Raw genomic sequence first — 7,500 nt, 5'->3', positions numbered from 1 at the left:
CTCCCCCTCTCCTCCTCCTCCTCACCCTCTCCTCTCCTCCTCCTTTTCCTCCTCTTTCTCCTCCTCTTTCTCATCCTCCCCCTCTCCTCCTCCTCCTCCTCCTCCTCCCCCTCTCCTCCTCCTCCTTCTACTCCTTTTCCTCTCCTCCTCCTCCTTCTACTCCTTTTCCTCTCCTCCTCCTCCTTCTACTCCTTTTTCCTCTTCTTTCCTCCTCCTCCCCCTCTCCTCCTCCTCCTTCTACTCCTTTTCCTCTTCTTTCTCCTCCTCCCCCTCTCCTCCTCCTCCTCCTCCTCCTCCTCCTCCCTCTCCTCCTCCTCCTTCTACTCCTTTTCCTCTTCTTTCTCCTCCTCCCCCTCTCCTCCTCCTCCTCCTCCTCCTCTCTCCTCCTCCTCCTTCTACTCCTTTTCCTCCTCTTTCTCCTCCTCCCCCTCTCCTCCTCCTCCTCCTCCCCCTCTCCTCTCCTCCTCCTTTTCCTCTTCTTTCTCCTCCTCCCCCTCTCCTCCTCCCCCTCTCCTCCTCCTCCTCCTCCCCCTCTCCTCTCCCTCCTCCTTTTCCTCTTCTTTCTCCTCCTCCCCTCTCCTCCTCCTCCTCCTCCTCCTCTCCTCTCCTCCTCCTTTCCCTCCTCTTTCTCCTCCTCTTTTCTCCTCTCCTCTCCTCCTCCTTTCCCTCCTCTTTCTCCTCCTCCCCCTCTCCTCCTCCTCCTCCTCCTTCCTAACCCATAACATGATTACTAGTTAGTGTATTTCTCTACCTGCTAACAATATTATTAAAACACAAAACGAACTCTACCAATACCACAGATCTAGGATCAGCTTACTAGATACTGCGCCTAACCATAACCACTGAGTCTTAAACACAAAGCTGACCCAGGATCAGTTTCTAAGAGCTACATTAGAAAATAGAAAGAAACAACAATAGGAATGGATTTTCTGACTATAACTCAAGGAGGTTGGTGACACCTTAGTTGAGGAGGACTGGCTCGTAGGAATGGCTGGAGCTGAATCAGTGGAATGGTACCAAGTACATGCAACACTTGGTTCATGATTACGAGCTGTCCTCTCTTCAACTCCACTGATACAACTACCTGGGCAACTTTCTTATATAAATGGATAACCTCATCTCTCTCTACCTCTCCATCCCTCTATCCCTCCATCCATTCCTCTGCCCAGTCATCCCTCTATCCCTCCATCTCTCTATGGAGGGATGACTAGACAGAGCAATGTATGGAGGGATGACTGGATGGGGGGATGGAGGGATGGAGGATGACTAGGCCGAGGGATGGAGGGATGACTGGGTGGAGGGATGGAGGGATGGAGGATGACTGGGTGGAGGGATGGAGGTATGGAGGGATGACTAGACAGAGCAATGGATAGAGGGATGACTGGGTGTAGGAATGGAGGGATGGAGGGATGACTGGGTGGAGGAATGAGGGGATGACTGGGCAGAGGGATGGAGGGATGACTGGGTGGAGGGATGACTGGATGGAGGGATGAGAGCTCCACAATCCTGCCACTTTGTAATTCAGTCGAAGGTGAATTGGAAAGAGAGTTATTCAACAGAACAAAGAGTGTTGTACACACACACACACACACACACACACACACACACACACACACACACACACACACACACACACGCTCAAATAGTGTGCTACTGTCTGTTTGTGAGTGTGCCTGCATATCGTGGATATCAGCCAAAACAGCCCAGCCAACTCGTGGTAACTCAAGCCAGCTTACACAAACATACCTCCGATCGACCTCCACGTGGACAATTTGGTATCACCCGTCAATCAATCCCAGGAGAATGCCCTGTCACTCTGAGACGTACCAAATAACACACAGGGGGGAGGGAGGTGGATAAACTGTTCTGCCTTAGCTACGAAATAGGACTGTGTGATATTCGCTGTGTTACATACACACACAACACACACACACACACACACACACACACACACACACACACACACACACACACACACACACACACACACACACACACACACACACACTCTAATAATTTCCATATGTCCTGCTCAGTGCTCCTGGTTCCTCAGGCCCCTTTATCCTTCATTCTCTCCCTCTCTCTGTCCCCCTCCCTCTCTGTCCCCTCCCTCCCTCTCTCTGCCCCCCCCCCCTCGCTCTGTCCCCCCTTCTCTCTCTCCTTCTATTTGAGTCTTTTTAGACATCTCCCTTGACTCTCTTTCTCAATCCTTTCCCTCCCCCTTTTCTCTCTCTCTCTCTGTAACCCTGTTAAACTCACAGTTAATTCAATCACACTGTATATATATATTGCTGGCAGTGTAGATTAGAACAGGACAGAATGGTGAGTGCAATAAGATGAGATAAATTATGTTGTCCTCTGCTGGCAATGAGGCGAATTACACTGTGGCGGTTCCACAGAGGAGGAAGGGGTGGAACATCCTCCCAATTTCATTAAAAATAGAAATTGCAAAGCATTTAAAAAGTTATACTTTAATAGATAAATCTATATACTAAATTTAATCACATATCAACCGAATAATTGACTAAAACACACTGCTTCCGTCTGAATGTCTACAGTAGCCTCAACAGCTGTTAGGCATCACAATGGTATATCTGGAGGACAACTAGCTTCTGTCCTCCTCTGGGTACATTGACTTCAATACAAAACCTAGGAGGCTCATGGTTCTCAACCCCTCCCATAGACTTACAAAGCAATTATAACAACTTCTGGAGGACGTCCTCCAACCTACCAGAGCTCTTGCAGCATGAACTGACATGTTGTCCACCCAATGAAAGGATCAGAGAATTAATTCAGTACTGAAAACATAAGCATCAGCTAAAGCTGCAGCCTGTAAATAACCATTTCACTGTAAGGTGAAACTACACCTGTTGTATTCGGCACGTGACAAATAGACTTTGATTTGATTTGAAATGTGGTGAGTAGTTGACTTATAGTGAGATACAGACAATAGTTTAACAATTTTCAACTAATTAATTTCTTCAAAAATGAAGGTGAAGCAAGAGAGAGAGAGAGAGAGAGAGAGAGATTGGTATTTTTTTTTAACTTTCAGTTTCACTTACTTAGCTAGCTAGTTTAGCCTACTGAAACACCCTGCTCAAACATAGGGATGCTATGTTAGCTAGCTGGCTATAACAGAGGGATGCTATGTTAGCTAACTGGCTATAACAGATGGATGCTATGTTAGCTAGCTGGCTATAACAGAGGGATGCTATGTTAGCTAGCTGGCTATAACAGAGGGATGCTATGTTAGCTAGCTGGCTATAACAGAGGGATGCTATGTTAGCTAGCTGGCTATAACAGAAGGATGCTATGTTAGCTAGATGGTTATAGCAGGGGGATGCTATGTTAGCTAACTGGCTATAACAGAGGGATGCTATGTTAGCTAGCTGGCTATAACAGAGGGATGCTATGTTAGCTAGCTGGCTTTGGTTTTACTCATTTGTTGCCACCGGGGACTGCTGGTGTAATTGCTAAACTGCTTACTGACTGTACAGTGTGTGTGTGTGTGTGTTACCTTTCTTCTCTTTCGGTGTATATCTCCTATAGAGTTAGCTAGTGAGTTGGGTCCTAGTAGGGTCGAGGTGCTCTGAGGCCAGTCCACGCTGACCAACGTGTGCTCTCCCATTAGAACCTTCCGGACATTCTCTGCACCGGTGACTCGGATCAGGGGGCGTCCCAGCAGGTGTGTCTTGAAGACGTTGCCGTACTTCTGCCTCCGTGATGCATGGAACGCCGACCCCTGAAAGGGGGAGAGAGTGTGTCTGTTAGGAAACATTGATCTTAGTTTTTCTTCTTCCATTCCTTCTTCTGAGTACAAGGACTGAGAAACACACATTAACTAAAAGACCAAGGACTGAGAAACACACATTAACTAAAAGACCAAGGAATGAGAAACACACATTAACTAAAAGACCAAGGACTGAGAAACACACACTAACTAAAAGACCAAGGACTGAGAAACACACACTAACTAAAAGACCAAGGACTGAGAAACACACAGTAACTAAAAGACCAAGGACTGAGAAACACACACTAACTAAAAGACCAAGGACTGAGAAACACACACTAACTAAAAGACCAAGGACTGAGAAACACACACTAACTAAAAGACCAAGAAATGAGAAACACACACTAACTAAAAGACCAAGGAATGAGAAACATACACTAACTAAAAGACCAAGGACTGAGAAACACACACTAACTAAAAGACCAAGGAATGAGAAACACACACTAACTAAAAGACCAAGGACTGAGAAACACACACTAACTAAAAGACCAAGGACTGAGAAACACACACTAACTAAAAGACCAAGAAATGAGAAACACACACTAACTAAAAGACCAAGGAATGAGAAACATACACTAACTAAAAGACCAAGGACTGAGAAACACACACTAACTAAAAGACCAAGGACTGAGAAACACACACTAACTAAAAGACCAAGAAATGAGAAACACACACTAACTAAAAGACCAAGAAATGAGAAACACACACTAACTAAAATACCAAGAAATGAGAAACACACATTTACTCAAAGACCAAGGAATGAGAAACACACACTAACTAAAAGACCAAGGACTGAGAAACACACACTAACTAAAAGACCAAGGACTGAGAAACACACACTAACTAAAAGACCAAGGACTGAGTCTAGAAAACAAGCTCCAGTTCAGTTTCATGACCTGATTGGGCGTGGTTAGCGGTCAGGGGTGAGAGGGGAATTTGTTGGTACCATAGCGGTGTACTCACGAACTGGTAAAGACACACACATCGAAATTTGACGTTTGAGTAACGTGGATCAACGTCTAATTGTGACGTGACACTGTGAGAGCCAGTTGGCCCAATCAGGTCTGATGTCTTATATCATGAAGACATGATAGGTGATGAAAGTTTAATTTCAAGACAAACATCCATCATCAATGAATTCTGGGTAATACACAGGCACACACACACACACTAGACACAGACAAAACACACTACCAGTCGACCTAAATGCCTTTTATATTCGCTTCGAGGCAAGCAACACTGAAGCATGCATGAGAGCACCAGCTTTTCTGGATGACTGTGTGATCACGGTCTCCGTAACCGATGTGAGCAATACCTTTAAGCAGGTCAACATTCACAAGGCCGCAGGGCCAGACAGATTACCAGGATGTATACTCAGATCGCAGACCAGCTGGCAGGTCTGTTTCTGTTTCTCTCTCTCTCTCTCTCTCTCTCTCTCTCTCTATCTCTCTCTCTCTGTGTCTCTCTCTCTGTCGCGCTCTGTTTCTCTGTCTCTCTCTGTCTCTCTCTCTGTCTCTCTCATCTCTCTCTCTCTCTCTCTCGCTCTCTATCTCTCTCTCTCGCTCTGTCTCTCTATCTGTCTCTCTCTGTTTCTCTCTGTTTCTCTCCGTCTCTCTCTTTGTTTCTCTCTGTCTCTCTCTCTCTGTCTTTGTCTTTCTCTCTTTGTCTCTCTCTCTCTCTCTCTCTTTCTCTCTGTCTATCTCTCCTCTTTTCTATATGACCCTCATTAAATACTGATTAACTATTAGAGGCAGATTAGGAGGTGAATGAGGGCAGGCACAGTGCATATGTGTTTCAGTGTGTGTGTGTGTGTGTGTGTGTGTGTGTGAGAGAGCTCTTTAGCTCCCTGCTACACCCCTCTTCATAATCCTCTGTCATGGCCCTCAGGGGCAAACCTCAGTGATGGAGCAATTAGAGAAAGGAGGAGAGGAAGGGATTGGTATGTCTGTGATGCTTTAGGTCAGGATTAGTGAATGTTTGTGTCAAATCAAATCAAATTGTATGTGTCACATGTCACAGGTGTAGACCTTACCTTGAAATTCTTTCTTACAAGCCCTTGCGATGCAGTTCAAGAAATAGAGTTCAGAAAATATTTAAAGTACAAAAATGTAATAAAAACACATTAAAATAACAATAACAAGGCTATACACCGGTTACCGAGTCAATGTAGATAGATAACAAACAGCAGTGTAAAACGATAGGGGGGTGGTCCATGACGGGGAGGGGGTCCATGACGGAGGAGGGGGTCCATGTAAATAGTCTAGGGGGGTCCATGACGGGGGGAGGGGGTCCATGTAAATAGTCTAGGGGGTCCATGACGGGGGAGGGGGTCCATGACGGGGGAGGGGGTCCATGTAAATAGTCTGGGTGGGGGGTGGTCCATGACGGGGGGAGGGGGTCCATGTAAATAGTCTAGGGGGTCCATGACGGGGAGGGGGGGTCCCTGTAAATAGTCTAGGGGGTCCATGACGGGGGGAGGGGGATCCATGTAAATAGTCTAGGGGGCCCTGACGGAGGAGGGGGTGAGTTGGGGCGGGGTCCATGACGGGGGAGGGGGGGTTCCATGTAAATAGTCTCATGGCTTGGGGGGTAGAAGCTGTTGAGGAGCCTTTTGGACCTAGACTTGGCGCTCCTTGCCGTGCGGAGGGCAGAGAGAACAGTCTACGACTTGGGAGACTTAAGTCTGACAATTTGTTTGTGTCTTCCTCTGACACCGCCTAGTATACAGGTACTGGATGGCAGGAAGCTTGGAACCAGTGATGTACTTGGCCGTACACACTACCCTCTGTAACGCCTTCCTCTGACACTGCCTGGTATAAAGGTCCTGGATGGCAGGAAGCTTGGAACCAGTGATGTACCCACTACCCTCTGTAGTGCCTTACGGCCAGATGCTAAGCAGTTACCATGCCAGGCGGGGTTGCAACCGGTCAGGATGCTCTCGTTGGTGCAGCTGTAGAACCTTTTGCGGATCTGGGGACCCATGCCAAATCTTTTCAGTCTCCTGAGGGGGAATAGGTTTTGTTGTGCCCTCTTCACGACTGTCTTGGTGTGCTTAGTGCCATGATAGTTTGTTGGTGATGTGGACGCCGAGGAAACTACAGCCCCGTCGATGTGAATGGGGGTGTGTTCGGCCCTCCTTTTTCTGGTTGCTGTCCTGGCACCGCACCGCAAGGTCTCTGTTCTCTCCCTATAGGCTGTCTCATTGTTGTCAAGGATCAGGCCTACCACTGTTGTGTCGTCTGCAAACTTAATGATGGTGTTGGAGTCTTGCCTGGCCATGCAGTCCTAGGTGAACAGGGAGTACAGGAGAGGACTGAGCACGCACCCCTGGGGGGGCTCCAGTGTTGAGGATCAGCGTGGCAGATGTGTTGCTACCTACCCTCACCACCTGGGGGCGGCCCGTCAGGAAGACCAGGATCCAGTTGCAGAGAGAGGTGTTTAGTCCCAGGGTCCTTAGCTTAGTAATGAGCTTTGAAGGCACTATGGTGTTGAACGCTGAGCTGTAGTCAATGAATAGCATTCTCACATAGGTGTTCCTTTTGTCCATGTGGGAAAGGGCAGTGTGGAGTGCGATTGAGATTGCGTCATCTTGGGTGGTATGCAAATTGGAGTGGCTCTAGGGTGTCTGGGAGGATGGTGTTGATGTGAGCCATTACCAGCCTTTCAAAGCACTTCATGGCTACGGACGTGAGTGCTACTGGGCGGTAATC

At 47.5% G+C, this 7,500-nt stretch overlaps 1 pseudogene; it reads right to left on the bottom strand.

Moving 5' to 3' along the window:
* Positions 1-7,500, bottom strand: part of LOC135572975 (cytochrome P450 26B1-like) — a 66,307-nt pseudogene that overhangs the window by 41,329 nt on the left and 17,478 nt on the right.

This window comes from Oncorhynchus nerka, linkage group LG8 (genome assembly GCF_034236695.1).
Source record: "Oncorhynchus nerka isolate Pitt River linkage group LG8, Oner_Uvic_2.0, whole genome shotgun sequence".
In the NCBI taxonomy this organism is placed as follows: Eukaryota; Metazoa; Chordata; class Actinopteri; order Salmoniformes; family Salmonidae; genus Oncorhynchus; species Oncorhynchus nerka.
This window is presented reverse-complemented; position numbering and strand designations above follow the sequence as displayed.